Here is a 17,121-nt window from a genome sequence, read left to right as displayed (position 1 = left end):
CAGGGATGGAGCCCACAATCCAGGCATGTGCCCTGACAGGGAATCAAACTGTTACCTCCTGATTCATGGGTCGACACTCTACCACTGAGTCACAGTGGCTGAGCTTTGTTTACCTCTTACAACATTAATCTAGTTATCTAGAGTTGGTTTCTACCTTTATCACAGTCACATATGCACATGGTTCTGCAAAGTTCTACATGTAAAAACTGGAGCCTCCCTAACCTCCCACGATTTTCTGCCTCTCAGAGGCAGCCTTTTTTAGCTCTTTTAACTAATTACTTTAGCTTTTGCAGCCATACCTCATATAGTGTGCTTCTATTTCACTTCTTGATTTTTCTCTCTCAGGCATTATTTATGGACTTCCCACTGAGGAAGATGCGGACACAGGTTCTGTTACTCCTGACCTCATCACACACACACACACACACACACACACACACACACACACACTCCATTCCCCATCACCCTACTATCATTACATCATCATTTTGGGTAACTGAATAGTATCTACATCATAATGACCATGAGACTGGCATTTACAGCTGAATCTTGAAACAGTCCCTTCTTTGCTATGTTGAACCCTCATGTATGTGTGTGTGCCCACCACCAGGAGGCAGACCACATTGGTCTCCCAGTGAGAGCCCTTTATAGTGACCCCACCCTCACTGTACCAAACCTCTTGAATGTGGATCTGCTCTCCACTCTGTCATTTCCAGGATGTGATATAAGTGGAATCATGCAGTCTGTGACATTTTGGGATTGATTCTGTTCACCCAACATAATGCCTTTGAGAAACTTACAAATTGTTGCACATGTAAATAATTCATTCCTTTTCATTGCTGAGTAGGACTTCCGTGTATGGATGCACCACCGTTTGTTTAACCATTCACTTATTATTGGACATTTTCATTGTTTCAAGTTTATTTTTTTTGTTATTGCAAAGAAAACTGCTATGACATCATGCACAGATTTTTGTGTGGACATAAGATTTCATGTGTCTGAGATAAATGCCTGGGAGTGTAATTGCTGGGTCATAGGACCTACTTCCTTTCCCCAGAGAAGTCAGGATACTATTTCTTTTGTAGCACATACCAGTTCTGAGGTCCACCTCACACTTGCATTTGGGCTAAGTTTTACCAGTTACCTCAATAAAGGGTTAAGATACGGAGTCATTCAGGAGCAGACCGGTTCCATCCCAACCTGACCAGGCTCTGGTGAACCCTCTCCTTCCTCCAGTGAGTAGCTCTTGCTGAGGCTGAAGGAGATGCGGCCATAAGCCGGCCACATCCCATGAAGACCTCATACGGGCTGAGGGGCCAGTGGAGAGCAGACGCCCTGAGCACTACTGCCTGGAGGCCTGTCCTAGTCCCTCTGAGAACTAGATGAGTAACTGCTCACCCTGAGGTTGCTTCCCTGACTGACTATTTCACAATCAGGAACTATTTAGAATATAGAGGCTGGCTACTGTGTCACAGCCTTGCACCCCTTCCTAGGCGCTTCCTCTTATATCACACAGCTGGGGCCTCACTCCTCTCACAGAGCAGAGAATCCGGGTCCTCCGGGCACACACGGACACAGCAGGCCCCTCAGGCCTCCAGGATGCCCGACCCTGCCTCCTGGCCCCGCCCTCCTCCTTGCCTGCTGCTGACTCTACTGCTGGGCCTCCCAGGTGAGCACTCCTTGGGGTAGAACATTCTCTCCCTGCCCCTGGACTTCTTCCTTCCCCTGGAATTGGAGTCTCCAGGAAAACAGGGTGCATCACCCAGTGCTGCCAACAGGGCAGTATCTGAGCATATGAAGTCAGGGATCCAAGCATTTTCTCTGTGGGTCCATTGCTTGCACCTGGTTACCAGAGGCATCAAGACAGATGATGCTTAAAACCGCAATTGCGGCCCTAGCTGGCTTGGCTCAGTGGATAGAGCGTCGGCCTGCGGACTGAAGGGTCCCAGGTTCAATTCCGGTCGGGGGCATGTACCTTGGTTGTGGGCACATGCCCAGTAGGGGGTGTGCAGGAGGCAGCTGTTTGACGTTTCTAACTCTCTATCCCTCTCATTTCCTCTCTGTAAAAAATCAATAAAATATATATTTTTTAAAAAACCGCAATACCAACAACTCTGTGTGCATGAAACCCTCTGGTCATCACAACATCCCTGTGTGAGAACCATTACTCTTATCCCCGATGTGCACATGAGGAAACTGAGGCAGAGAAACATGCCCAGTGTCACCTGAGTAAGGCAGTGGTTCAGCCTGGATTTCAGCCCAGGCCGAGCAGCTCCAGAGCTCACTCCTTTAACCATGTTTAGGGCTTCGCAGTGGAGGCTGATTGAGAAAAATCAGAAACACAGAGAAGTAAACCCAAGAACAGCCATCACCCATCAGGCCGCTCAGAGACCGAGTTCAGATGCTGCTGTTTACTCAGGAACTTCTGTTAATACGTTGCGTGGTTCCTATGTGCCAAGTATGTTGCTGAGCATTTACTATGGATTATAATTTTATTTAATCCTCACAAAAACCTGTGTACTAGCTTGCGAGGCTATCCTCCTATATATATTTGTGATACATCTGTGTGTGTGTGTGTGTGTGTGTGTGTGTGTGTGTGTGTGTGTTGGTGTAAGGGAGTGCACACACACACACGATATTTTTGAAAAGCCTTTTATTTTTGTTCTCTTCAAATCCTCTTCATGAAATGCATATGAACAGATGTTTAGTTCCCTCTGTCTCTCAGACACCCTTCCTTCTTTCTACTTCTCTAAACTTATACTGACCCTCCCCAAACTGTTAAGACAAGCAAGTTCCTCTCTTGGTGAAATAAGTAGAATTTTGTGCATTATTAACATGGCGTCCCTCTCCCATGATGGAGGGGGGTGAGGAGGAAAAAAGGGGATAAAAGACACAGAGACTCCTGTCTATATCTGTAACTCTATCTATATCAACATCTATATCCATAGCTCTCTTTCTACATCTACACCTACACCTACATCTACATCTACATCTGCATCTGTGTCTACATCTTTATCTGTATCTACACATGCCTGTGTCCATATCTATACCCTCTAATGTCAGTTGAAGCATCAAGGTCCCAGGAAGTATAATCAGCAATAAATTTTCAATTTCTTGAACACCCACCATATGCTGATACTGTTGGACATTGTAGTGTCTGTTTTCTCATGTGAGCACTCTATCCAAGGCCTACAGGAAAGAAAGCAGAGGCACAGAGAGTTTCAAGGCCACCCGGTGGTAAATGGTAGAGCTATTATTTGAACTCAAACAGTCTGATTCTAGAGCTCATGGGTTTCATCTTTACCCCAGGTCCTTTCCATGAGATTTCTGCCACCTGTGACAATGGGTGTAGGGAAGAAGGATGGGTAGGGGAGAGAGTTTGTGGTTTCCTCTTTCTAGGTTCTTCTGCTTCTTGCATACACACAGAATGCTTCTCTGTGTGTGTGTGTGTGTGTGTGTGTGTGTGTGTGTGTGTGTGTGTGTGTTTTACCATCTAGTTGAGAAACTCCGTTTCTGACATAAGTTCCACAGACTTGCCCACTTAAAATAGGCTTTAGAGTTTCAGAGAGGAGTCTGACTGGGCAGTTCACACATATGATACACATATTTATTGGATACTGACTGTGCACCAGGAGCCATTATAGGAACGTGGGGTGCAGTGGTGAATGGAAAAGATATAGTAGCTGTCCTCGTGCACCTTGTATCCCAGTGGAGAAATGACAGTAAACAATAAATAAGTAAATAATACAGAATATTAGAAAGTGATAAGTGTTAGGGTGAAAATTAAAGTTCTGCTGAACAGGAGAATTGGGGGATCTGTATGGTGGGATGTGTTTTAACCAGTGTAATCTGGGTGGGCATCACTGAGAAGGGAAATTCTAAGCCAAGATTAACAGAAGGTTGGGAGTGAGCCATGCGGTTATAGGGGGAAGAGCCTCCTGTCAGGGAGCAGCATGGGCAAAGGCCCCGAGAGTAGAGCCCTCCTGCTGTGTTCAGGTACTTAAGTATTTGCTCCGAGTGAAAAGGTTGTCACTGCCAAGTTTTGAAGAAAGAAGTGACATAACCTGACATAAGTTTTAAGGGATCATAACATTTTGTTGAGTGTAGGCTATAACTGCACACAGAGAGAAGCAAAGCAACAGAGCATTCATGCAAACTGGAAGAAGTGACTTGTACCAGGACCGTAGCCAGTGGAGACAGCGGAAAGCTGTAGACAGTGGGTGCATGCTGAAGGGGAGCACCACAGTTCTGGTGCTTAGGACGGGGGCGGAAGGGAAAGACTCCTGTTGTTTGGTACCTGAGCATCCAGAGGAATGACGGTGCCTCGGGTGAGGTACAGAGAGCTGCGGGGAACTCAGGAGTCCAGTTTAGACATGTTAGCTGTGACATGTTTGTTCCCATCCAAAGAAAGATGTGAGTGGAGAGTTGGACACACGAGTCCAGAGTTCAGGGGAAAGGCCATGGTCACAGAAGCAAATATGAGAATTATGGATGCGCAGACGGCGGAGTTGCTGCCATTCCCCGCTCCTCTCCATGCTGACCCCTCTTTTCTCTTCCCTCCTCTAGTCCCTCCTCTGCTCCCTCCAAGATTCATTCCTACTTTTCCTATTATTGTCTCAGCTGTTCAGCTTCCTCATCAGCTATAATTTACCAGCTATAAATTTCCCTCTCACATTGCTTTGTCTGCATCACATGTTTTGGTGTGTGGTGTTTTCACTCTCACTTCCCTCAAGGTATTCTCTAAGCCAGCGGTTCTCAACTTGTGGGTCGCGACCCCTTTGGCGGTCGAACGACCCTTTCACAGGGGTCGCCTAAGACCATCCTGCAGATCAGATATTTACATTACGATTCATAACAGTAGCAACATTACAGTTATGAAGTAGCAACGAAAATAATTTTATGGTTGAGTCACAACATGAGGAACTGTATTTAAAGGGCCAGAAGGTTGAGAACCACTACTCTAATTCCTCTTGTGATTTCTTCTTCGAGCCATTGGCTTTTTGGGTGTGCTGCTTGATTTCTTTTTATTTGTGGGTATTTTATTTTCCTTCTGTGATTGATTTCTAGTTGGATTTTGAAAACTGCTTCCCCAGTCCACTGCTTGAATAGTTCTTATGTAGATTCCAGTCATGGCCTTGTCATCCATACTCCGTGACAATGCTGCATGCACAGGTGTTTTTATTTATAGCAACTGGTTTCTAAAACAGTCAGAAGAGATGTGTGTGGTAAACAGAGCAATGTACCCCACCCCACAAAAGAAGTTTATTCCTTAATACCCAGAGCCTTCAAATATTTTACTTTATATGGTAAAAATGATTTGGGAGAAGTGATTAAATTAAGACTCTTGATATAGAAATATTGTCCTAGATTATCAGGTACACACAATAGAATCTCAAAAGTTCTTACAAAAAGGTTGTAAAAAATCAAAATTAGAGAAGAGCAAGTGACAATGGAAGCAAGAGGTTGGAGTGGTAGGCAGATGGGGACCATGAGGAAAGGCAGAGAACAGAGCCTCCAGAAGGAACGTAGCTCAGTGACATCTTGAATTTAGTCCAGTAGCACCAACTTTGGATTCTGACCTCCAGAACTATAAAATACCAGATTTCTGTTGTTTAAATTATTTTCTTAAATCAGCCTTAGGAAACTAATCCTATATAATAAAAGGGTAATATGCAAATTGATGGAACAGCTGAAGGACTGGTCGCTATGATGCACACTGACCACCAGGGGGCAGATGCTCAATGCAGGAGCTGCCCCCTGGTGGTCAGTGTAATCCCACAGAGGGAGTGCTGCTCAGCCACAAGCCAGGCTAAAGGCTGGCAAGTGCAGTGGCAGTGTTAGGAGCCTCTCCCACCTCTGTGGCAGCACTTAAAATGTCCACCAGTCGGACATACCCTGAGGGCTCCCGGACAGCTAAAGGGTGCAGGCTGGGCTGAGGGATCTCCCCCCGCCCCAAGTAGTGGACGAATGCTGTGCACCAGGCCTCTAGTATAACATGATTTGCTATGTGAAAAAAACCTCAGGAACTTAAAACGTTGTTTTACTTTTAATTTAAATGACACGTTCATGGTATGTTGGGAGCTCTGCACATCACTGCCACTCAAGTACCCAGGCTGATGAAGTTGACCCCATCATGACATGTGGGTCTCCAGGGAAATGGAAGTTGATCCATAGTGGTTCTTGCCGTCAAATGCAAATCCCACAAAACACAACCATTATCTCTGCTCACAACTCAGTGGCCTAAGGAAGTCTCCTGATCCCACCTGTCTAGAACAGTGGTTGGCAAACTGCGGCTCGCGAGCCACATGCGGCTCTTTGGCCCCTTGAGTGTGGCTCTTCCACAAAATACCACATGGGGGTGTGCACATACAGTGCGATTGAAACTTCATGGCCCATGCACAGAAGTCAGTATTTTGTGGAAGAGCCACACTCAAGGGGCCAAAGAGCCGCATGTGACTCGCGAGCAGCAGTTTGCCAACCACTGGTGTAGAAGTACGACACTCCATGAGTCCAGAGAGTGGAAAGCAGAAATATCTGGGGAAGAGTGACACTTCCAGAGATGACATGGCACTTAAACACACCCTTTAAAAAAAAAATTCAATGTGAATCATTATTATTATAATGACAATACAGATGACATTTTTTCAGTTCACCATTACATTCATGCTATAGATAACAATGCTTCCTCTATTATGAATGCTACTTGATCCTTTAAAAACACATTATTTACACCCTGGCTGGCTTGCTCGTTTGGTTAAAGCATCTTCCCAATACACCAAGGTTGCGAGTTCAATCTCTGGTTATTGCACATATAAGAATCAACCAATCTACACTAATAAAAGAGAAAGATGCAAATTGACCATACCTTAGTGACACCCACCAGACAATCAGGCGTGAGTATGCAAATTAACCCAACAAAGATGGCAGGTTAATTTGCATACACAGGCCCCAAGCGGCCGGGGGCAGGGCAGGGCACTTGAATTTTCGCCATGCCAACAACTCAGGCATTCCACACCAGCCCAACAGCTCTGGGCCTCTGGGCAACGTGGGTAGGCAGAAAGACGGCTCCCTCTGGAGCGAAGGCAGTCCCGGCAGCCTGGGGAAGGAAGGCCCATTCTTGCATGAATCTTCATGCATCGGGCCTCTAGTTAATGCATAAATAAGTGGAACAACAATATTCTCTCTCTCTCCCTTACTCTCTCTCTGTCTGTCTCTCTCTTGTTCTCTCTTTCTCTCTCTCTTAAGACAATAAATAAATAAAATAAAATAAAACATGTTACTTACTATGCTTGGATATTTGGGCATGATTAATAAAACAAAAGATTATAAGACATTCCAAACTTTTTTACTAAGTAGAGTATCTAATTTTTTACAATTTACACTCACCTTTCCATTTTTATAATGGAAACAATGAAATTGTTTCACTACTCGATATTAAACAATAACAAGTATCAAGCATTTGTTTTTTGTTTGTTTTTTTAGTGAATAGAGAATATTACAAACAGTTCTCATTTCCCTTTCTTATTTATCGTGACTTTGTAGCATTTCCCATCAGAACTTTTTCTGTGAAGAAAAACAGTCCCAACATGAAGGATGATGAGGGCTCACAGGAACAGCAGGTGATACTAAGTCCTGCAGGGAAGGACAGGACCTGCCTCTGGGGGCGTAGGATCATCTTGAGATGAAGCATCTGATGTCTAGATGCATCGGGTTTCCTAGGAGCTACTGCCACAGATGGTGCTCATCTGTTTGGCTCTCCTCAAACCCCCATTCTCTTCCTCCTTCTCCATCCAGAAAAAAATGTGTTTCTTTATTAACCTGGCCAGACTCCAGGTTCAATGGAGACATATCACATTCAAGCCATTGTGATTCAAACCCTAGTCCAGCACCTATGGCTTCTATGAAGCTTTCTTTCAGTGCCCGATGCCCATAGAACATGTAGAGAGTGGCAATAGGGTTAAGCCTTGGACTGACCTGTTTGCAAAGCCAAAAACAAGTCCCAGCTTAGAGGGCACAGCCCTCTTAGCATAATTAGGCTTGACCTTATGATGCTCCCTAGATCTTATCTGGGTAGCTAATGGGCTGTGGGAAATGCAGCAAGTGCTGCCAAAACAAGTGAAACTCACAAGAACATTGTAACTATGGTGACCACTACCTTGTTTACCTCTGGCTATAAAATAAAGGCTCAGCTTGCTGTCTGTGTCTCTCTGTGGCCTCAGCCAGGCATAGGACATCCACCTACACCCAGCTTATTCTCTTTGTCTGTCTTTTCTACATCCTTTGCCACACCCTCCCTTAGGCTCACCGAACGCTTGGCTGAGCTGGCACACCACAGAACATTTGTAGCCGAGTACATTCATCCTTAAAGCTTTTGATTGATTCCTATTCTTTGTTGGTAAACTTTTCTTTCATACTCAGAAGGCATTCTGAAGTTGAACCATGACCTGGTTCAATTTCAACTTGTAGCTCAACTTCAGCAGCAAGTACCACCCAGACCCTTTAACAGGAGATGTTAAAGATGAAACTGGGTAAATATTCAATGAGTCTTTTGCAAGAACTGGTTTCCCTTTTGCAGTTCCCTGCAAATGAATGTTATTCCAAGGCATGTTGTATTTCTCTGCACTAACTTCCTCATCATCAGACAACCAGCCATGGCTGCCTTAGCGTCCGTGGCAGAGAGGAACCGGCTGATGCTCACTTCTCCTCAGGTTGGATGGACGGTACCTCCAAGAGCCCTTCCCTCAGCTGAGCAGGCACGTATTGCAGCAAAAAGCCCAGCACAGCCCTTCCATTGCTGGCACCAAGCAGAATCTCTTGATGGGGGAAAACTTAAACCCACTCTTTGTTTCCCTCAGTTTCCTCATTTGTTATAGGCTCTCACATTAAAGGTTGTTTGTGAGGGTTACATGTATGACACATGCAAAGTGCTGGGCTCAAGGCCCGCTCAGGGTGTGCACTCGGTCGATGAAAGCTGTTGTTGATAAATACTGACCGAGCCCACAGGCTCCCAGATGGTGAATAAACACCTGCTCTGTGCTTCCCTCCAGGAGGGGCAGGTGAGGAGCTGCAGGTGATTCAGCCTCAGAAGTCAGTGTCCGTCGCAGCCGGAGAGACGGCCACTCTGAGCTGCACCGTGACCTCCCTGCTCCCCGTGGGGCCCATCCTGTGGTTCAGAGGGACAGGGCCAGGCCGGGACTTAATCTACAGTTTCAGAGGAAGCCACTCCCCCCGAGTAACAAGTGTTACAGACTTCACGAGGAGAGACAACATGGACTTTTCCATCCGCATCAGTAACCGCATCAGACACAGGGACCTACTACTGTGTGAAGTTCCGGAGAGGAGTTGGTGATGACACGGAGTTCAAGTCTGGGGCAGGCACTCAGCTCACCGTGAGTGGTGAGTACAGGAGGATCCTTTGTCCCTCATGTGTGACAACAAGTCAGTAAGAACAACTTCCATCTTTGAGCAACAACTAAGAGTCAGGTGTAGAGGTGGGTGTTTATAGTCCTGCTCTGATTCATGGTCTGATTTTACCCCGTCTGTGGATCAGGGAAGCTGAGGCCTGGAGATGTCATGCTATTTGCTCAGGCCCCATGGCTGGTCAATGGTGAGAAAAGTCTGGAACCCAGCTTGTCTGGCTCCCCAGCCCTGGCCTTTCAATCCTGTCATCCCCTTGGTGCCAGGGATGAGGGAACTGAAGGGCTAAGTGACTTGCCCATCACAAGGCCAGACCTCACCACCTCCAGGGAGTGCTCCCCTCAATGGGGCCGAGGCTCCTCCTTAGTGACACCCACTGGGCACCTGCTCTGAGCCAGGCTCTGCACTGGGTGCTGAGGCAGCTGCAGAACAAAGCAGGCAACGTCTTTGCCCCCACGAAGCTTTGTTCTCTCCCTCCAGTGGGAGAAATCTTTCCAGAGCAAAGAGGGGGAGACCTGGTTTCTTTATTTCATCCTCAGAAGCACCGTGTGAGAATTCCTAAGAGGCACAGACTCATTGTTGACTCTGCAGTTATGTTCATTATTCAGTATGTTCCTTTTACATCCAAACCCTCTCGCCCTGTGGTATCAGGCCCCACGGGCAGGTCGCCGCCTGGGCAGACAGTGAGCTTCACCTGCCAATCCCATGGCTTCTCCCCCAGAGACATCATCCTGAAATGGTTCAAGGATGGGAATGAGCTCCCAGACTCCCAGACCACCGTGGACCCAGAGGTAGACAGCCCTCCCTACAGCATCTCCAGCACAGCCAGGGTGCTGCTGGCCCCAGGGGATGTCCGCTCCCAGGTCATCTGCCAGGTGGCCCACAACACCCTAAAGGGGGACCCTCCTCTTCGTGGGACTGCCAACATGTCTGAGGCCATCTGAGGTAGATGCCCCTCACACCCAGCCCAAGCCACACCTGGCCCCTGTCCTCCCAGCCTGCTCCCCCCCCCCCTCTTTGCTCCCGGCCTGGAATTGCCTGGAATCTAATTGCTGGCAATCCTTCCCTTCACCAGGCACCTAGATGTGCCCATCCCTCACCACTGTTTAATGGCAGCTGTCAGGTGAACACCCCCACCGTACTTGGTAGTTTTATCTACTTTACCAATAGCAACGCCAATAACTGAGCACCTACTATAAGCCAAGCTCCTATGTGCTTGGCGAGTTCATTTATTTTGCTGAAGATATTATGTTTTAACTGCATGCCAGGGGCTGTGGTGGTTGATTTCAATCATATGACCCTAATAGCAGCTACCAGTCCTTGAGTGCCTCCTAGATCTAGGTTACGGTGCTCAGTGATTTCATTCATAAGAAAGAACCTTTCAGAACACTTTACTGTGAAAAACCAAGATGGCGGCAGAGGTAAACACTGGTGATTGCTGCCTCGCACAACCACTTCAAAAGTACAACTAAAAGATGGAACAGACATCACCCAGAACCACAGGAAGGCTGGCTGAGTGGAAATTCTACAACTAGAAGGAAAGAGAAAAGCATACCAAGACTCAGAGGAGCTGCGGTGCAGAAGTAAAATACTAAGGTACAGAGGCGCACATGGAATGGGCTGGCGGCTGAGGGGTGGTTGTCTTTTTCAATCGGGAGGGAGTCTCAAGCTCTGAGCTCCAGTTCTTGGTGAGTGTCTGTGGACCTAGACTCATACAGCAGAAGCGGGACTGTCTGGCATCGGTCGGAACTCGAGGGCATCTTTCTCTCGGAGGTACTTGCAGCGATTGCTGGGACACTGAGAAGCGGGTCCTCTGAAGGGATGACTGAGAGCAGCCATAACTGCTTGCTCCGCCTGCCCTGTTGATCCCCTGGGACCCGTCCTGCCCAAGCCTTGCATGGAGGCATTTGCTGGATAGCCTCAGGCAGAGGCTAGATTAGCACCTCCCTAGAGCTCCAGGACAGAAGTTCTCCCACTGCAGACACAGCTGATTCTCACAGCCAATTGGCCTGGAGGTCAACCCCTCCCAGTGTTACTTACAACAATCAAGGCTTACCTACAACAAGACTGTGCACAAAGACCACAAGGGGGAGCACCAAGAGTGTCCTCCTCAAGTAATTGGGGAGGCTGAGCCACTGGGCCCTAGAGGACACTTAGCACAGAAAACCACTTTATCAACACAGGGAAGCATAAAAAATGCGGAGACAAAGAAACAGGACACAAATGACAGAAATGGAGAAAAGCAAACTGCTGGATATAGAGTTCAAAACCACACTTTCATGGTGTTTCAAGAACTGTCTAGAAGCCACTGACAAATTTAGTAAGACCCTCGAAAAGACTGGTGAGACCACCGATAAATGTAGTGAGAGCCTCAAGAAATCTAGGGAGACCCTCGATGTTGTGATAAAGGACCAACTAGAAATTAAGCATACACTGACTGAAATAAAGAATATTATACAGATTCCCAACAGCAGACCAGAGGATCGCAAGAATCAAGTCAAAGATTTGAAATACGAAGAAGCAAAAAACACCCAACTGGAAAAGCAAAATGAAAAAAGAATCCGAAAATACAAAGATAGTGTAAGGAGCCTCTGGGACAGCTTCAAGCGTACCAACATCCTAATTATAGGGGTGCCAGAAAAAGAGAGAGAGCAACATATTGAAAACCTATTTGAAGAAATAATGACAGAAAACTTCCCCTACCTGGTGAAAGAAATAGACTTCCAAGTCCAGGAAGCACAGAGAACCCCAAACAAAAGGAATCCAAAGAGGACCACACCAAGACACATCATAATTAAAATGCCAAGAGCAAAAGACAAAGAGAGACTCTTAAAAGCAGCAAGAGAAAGAAAATCAGTTACTTACAAAGGAATACCCATCCGACTGTCAGCTGATTTCTCAATAGAAACTTTGCAGGCCAGAGGGAGTGACAAGAAACATTCAAAGTGATGAATGCCAAGAACCTACAACGAATATTACTTTATCCAGCAAAGCTATCGTTCAGAATTGAAGGTCAGAGAAAGTGCTTCACAGATAAGAAAAAGCTAAAGGAGTTCATCACCACCAAACCAGTATTATATGAAATGCTGAAAGGTATCCTTTAAGAAGAGGAAGAAGAAGAAAAAGGTACAGATACAAATTATGAACAACAAATACACATCTATCAACAGACAAGGGAGGGGGAGACCTGTTTTCACAGATCCTCACTCAGATGCCCACCTGACCGAAGTCGTGGAGCCACACAAAGGAGAAGAGAGGGCAGGCCCCCTCCCTCCACACTAACATACTTTCACCAGACATTCATTCAGCAAAGGCATTTAGCTATCACAACACACAATTTTTCCCAATTCAATCCAAACCTTAAACTTTTAGCTGGCAAGTCAAATATTCAGCATTTCTTAATCAGTAACATTTTTAAGAATAAACTTCCAAAATGCAAGACATTTTAGCATTTGTTCAATTTAGCAAACTCCCAAAGCCTTGGGCTGCCATTGACTGGAAACAGGTAACCATTAAAATGCAAAGTAGTTACATTCTTTCTCCCAAGGATGAGAAACTGGGACGCAAACCTGTCTTTAGAAGTAGCCACTGGCGGGAAATTTTTGCCTACCTGCTTGTTCTGTTGGGGGAAGGGAGGCTAGCCCTTCCTCCATTAGAAATTGCCTTGGGAAGCCAGCCTTAATTAAAGGGCGTAGCCATCTTTTACCTGGGCTACTTAGATTTTTCTTGAGATTCAAATCCAAATTATTATTTTAAGGCACATTCTTCAGCAAATTCCCGTAACAGAGACAATTTTACTAAATTTCCTTTTCAGCCTTGAAGTCAACATTTTAACAATCTTTATTAGCATTTAAAAACTGTTCTTTATTATGGAAATGCCAATCCTGCTGCTAAAATCTAGCCAGCATCTTTTTTCCTTTGGGTAAAATTTGCCATCTTTCCCAGGAAATAATCAGTCTTGGGGTCTTATTTTGTACATTTGTAAAGAGATTCCAGCTCAAAACTCTATCTAATCCAAAATCGGACAATGTGCGCATTAGTTTCAAGCCACTTTTCTCTTTACACGTGCACAGAAATCCCAGAGGCATTTTTAAATTTTTTCAATTACAAGAAGGACCTTAAATTATTTGTTACTACCACCAAGATCTGCACTTGCGGCGGCTCCACCCGGGCTCGCACCCTAGGCTTCAAGGCTCACCACAGCGGCCCTGGAAAACCACACCTGAGGCTGGCAAGCAGGTTTGGCCCAGCCCTTGACTTTAAAACACCATAATGCTTAAAGGAGTAGTTTGAGTCTGTCCCATAATGTCCGTCCAGTAAGTCCACAGAAAAAACATACAAACACAGACAACAAAAAGGGCCTGAAAATACAGTCTTCCAACTCCATGGAAGCCAAACCAAAAGCTAGACGATGGCCTTACGCCAACCCAGTGGGAGCGACACGCCTCATCTCAGATCCTCGAGGGTAATACACATCCCTCGTGAGGGGAATACTCATCCCTCCTGAAGAGCAGAACATCTTCCGACTATCCCCGCCCATGGTCCTTCAGCAGTGCGTCCACTTAGACCGCTTCGGGAACTACAGAATTTCAGAAGTGAGCTCACACAGGACAGAACATACAATACACAGAACAGAATACGCAACACACAGAAACCTACCGTGGCCAGTCAGACTCTCTGGATCGGGGGTCCCTCAAGGGTCTTGGGGATCCCGGTGAGCCCCCAAATGTTATGCCCAGATTTCAAGATCCCCCAAAGGTCCACCAGGGAGCGCAAATTCCAATGCAAAAGCAAAGATTCTTTATTCAAACCTGGGTTTGGCTCCCAGCCTCTTTACCAATGCAGTGGCGAGACAAGAACTAGCCCGGTGGGAAGAAGGGTTTAATAGGGGGGTTGGAGTAAGGTGAGGAGAGATGACTGTGGGCCCTGCCGATTGGCCAGGTGCAAGTCGGGGTCTTGTTACATAGGATGTGGTTGTGTCTATGGCACGCACATCCCTTGATTGTCATTGGTTAGTTTAAAGAGCAGAGGCTTGGGCTTCTGGGAAGAAGCTCCTTGCTGAGCACATGGCTGATGGCTGCTGCCTAAATATGGAGGATCCGGAGTAAGATGGAGGGCATAACCCTCACCCTTTCAGAGTCTCCAGGGGAAGACTCTCTGAGTATGACTCCTCTGATACCTCATATACATATCACACACTATTTGTCATTTTGTGACTAACCTATGTCATTTAGTACAATGTCCTCAAGTTTGATTCATGTCACAGCCTGTGAACAGAATTCAAAATTGGAAAAGATATTACAGAGTACAATGACTTTGCTCCCATTCATTCTTCCATCCATGCATCCATCCATCTGTCCATCAAAACATGCATTCACACTCTCATTCATCATGCATTTACCTATGCAGGAATCTGTTAACCATTACCTAAGTCAGTGGTTCTCAACCTGTGGGTCTCGACCCCTTTGACAGTCGAATGACCTCTTCACAGGGGTCACCTAAGACCATCCTGCATATCAGATATTTACAATACGATTCATAACAGTAGCAACATTACAGTTATGAGGTAGCAACGAAAATAATTTTATGGTTGGGTCACAACATGAGGAACTGTATTTAAAGGGCCAGAAGGTTGAGAACCACTGAAAATCCTCCTCTGTGATTGTCCATGGGAAGATGAGGCATCCTCAAAGAGTCTCCAGGCTACCACAGTCGAATTTCCACAATAACTGTCTGATTTCTCTGGGTGGTGTCAGTTCTCACTGCAGTGACAGTGTCTCAGTCTTCACCATCCTTGGACTTGGCGGCCATTGCCTGCCATGTGCAGAGATTCTAGCCATAGAGTGTGCATCCACCTGGCTGGAGCACTGCCATGATTCAGGGAGTGGAGCCATGAGCCTGGAGAGCTTGCAGTTGGTGAATGTGTCAGTGCAGGGGTCTGAGCAGCTGCTCGCCTGTTTGGTGCAGCATGAAGCACATCCTCACATCTGGCCAACCTCATCCTGTTCCCAGCAGCCCCCGCCATATACAAGGTCATTGGGGGTGCATGCAAGTTGCCTCCATCCGCTCCTGGAAGCAGGTGGGTTGCCTCTGCTCCTGAGTGGACAAAGGTATTTAAACTCACAGTGCCCCAGTTGATGTCTCCTAATGCCCATTTAGGTCCAGGGACATCTGCTGTTATTTTTGTGGCTTTTCTCCTGGGCTTCAAGGTGCTGCTGGTGATGAGTTTCACAGTCATGTACATCCAAAGGTGGCGGGACCTGTAGCAGGTGAGTTGGAGGCAGTTTTTAGGGAGGAATGTCAGGGCCAACCTCCTGGGCTGAGAAGAGGAGTCCGGAGTGTGCCCACATGGTCACGTGGTCACCACAGCCTGACTTAGACTCAAGAGAAGGTTCCGAATGCTCTTTTTTTCTCAGAAGCTTCCAACACTTACACACTGTTACCTTACAAGTGTGGTGCCTGGAGTTTGAAGGTTTTCAAATTAAATTATGTGGGACCCTGAGGATGGTGGTCCAAGGTGGGATGAAGGTCAAAGCTTCAAGATCAAAACTGCAAAGAGTCCCCCATAAACTGTTATATAGTTTTCATATGAGACATCTTTAGAATGAATAAGAAAGTATTGCCAAAGGCAGCTACTAGAACCCCCCTCAGAGGCTAGTGGTGAAGATGAATGTGGGAATGGAAGAGAGTTCAGACTCCAGAAGGAGGTGTGGGGGTGTGGTGAGTAGGGGCTTCCTTTCTTATCTGTGCATGAACCCAGGCCAAACAGAGTGCCTGCCACTTGGCATGTGCTCAGAAAATATTTGTGGAATTAATGCAGGAATGAATGAATGATCCTTTTGCTTCCATGAATGAATGAATGAATGAATGAATGAATGAATGAATGAATGACTTTCCCTACAGCTCTTCCCTGCCATTGAATATATTGCCTCCTGCCCTCTCTGAGGGGCTTAAGACGGGAGAAGAAGCTGCACAAGCCTGCAGATTATCCAAGGCCCCTGCCCTTCACTCTGTCAAACCCAACTCCATCACCAACATACTCCTTCCCACACACTCCTGATGTTGCTTCTCTCTGGTAATAAAGCTGAGGCCAGGATGACCTTCAGTCATGGAAACTCAGGGATTTCTGGACCTTGATGCATCGAGCGTCACACTGGCCCTGCCTCCACCCAAACCAGAACCGGGAACATGAAGAGAACAGATTTCACCTCCCCTGACCATAAACAACTCTTAATATTCGGAGCAGATTTCACTTTTACCCAGAGCGTCTGCCAGTATACTTTTATTTTAACACATAGATATTTGAAATCACTAAGTTGAATAAACATTTTACTATTTTGAAATTTATAAAGAATATTAATGGTATCCATGGACTTACCATGTTCCTTTGCAAAACATTAAGATATTGCTATTATGTTTTCTGTTTCTTTTGAAAAAACTTTGAAATTCAGTGTTTTGATTCATGGTTTTTACATTTTTACAACATGTGTGTAAATCCCTAAGCACTATTTAGTATTACTTTGTCCCTTTTCAATATTATTGAAATGCTATTTTTCTGTATAAAACATTCTGGAACTTTATTTGTATGCTTAACACGGTTCTGTGTGGTTTAATAATGTTGAAATATGTAATTCCATTTTATTAATTTTCCATACTCTACAGTTTTCTATTGTGAGATATGCTGCAATTTACAGATTCTTCTCA

General features: G+C 45.9%; 1 protein-coding gene and 2 pseudogenes across 1 annotated transcript in view; 2 read left to right on the top strand and 1 right to left on the bottom strand.

Moving 5' to 3' along the window:
- The first annotated feature begins 1,017 nt into the window (after window positions 1-1,017).
- LOC118663095 lies at window positions 1,018-17,013 on the top strand (annotated as a pseudogene).
- LOC118663172 lies at window positions 7,526-8,864 on the bottom strand (annotated as a pseudogene).
- The window catches only part of LOC118663089 (signal-regulatory protein beta-1-like), a 30,182-nt gene continuing 28,670 nt past the window's right edge, over window positions 15,610-17,121 (top strand). The window contains exon 1 of the mRNA XM_036322437.1: window positions 15,610-15,686. The gene's annotated coding sequence lies outside the window, so the exon portion shown is untranslated. The remainder of the gene's footprint in view (window positions 15,687-17,121) is intronic.

Source organism: Myotis myotis, unplaced genomic scaffold, assembly GCF_014108235.1.
Source record: "Myotis myotis isolate mMyoMyo1 unplaced genomic scaffold, mMyoMyo1.p scaffold_m19_p_9, whole genome shotgun sequence".
Lineage (NCBI taxonomy): Eukaryota > Metazoa > Chordata > Mammalia > Chiroptera > Vespertilionidae > Myotis > Myotis myotis.
Note: the sequence above shows the minus strand (reverse complement) of the source record. Positions and strands in the feature narration are given on the sequence as shown.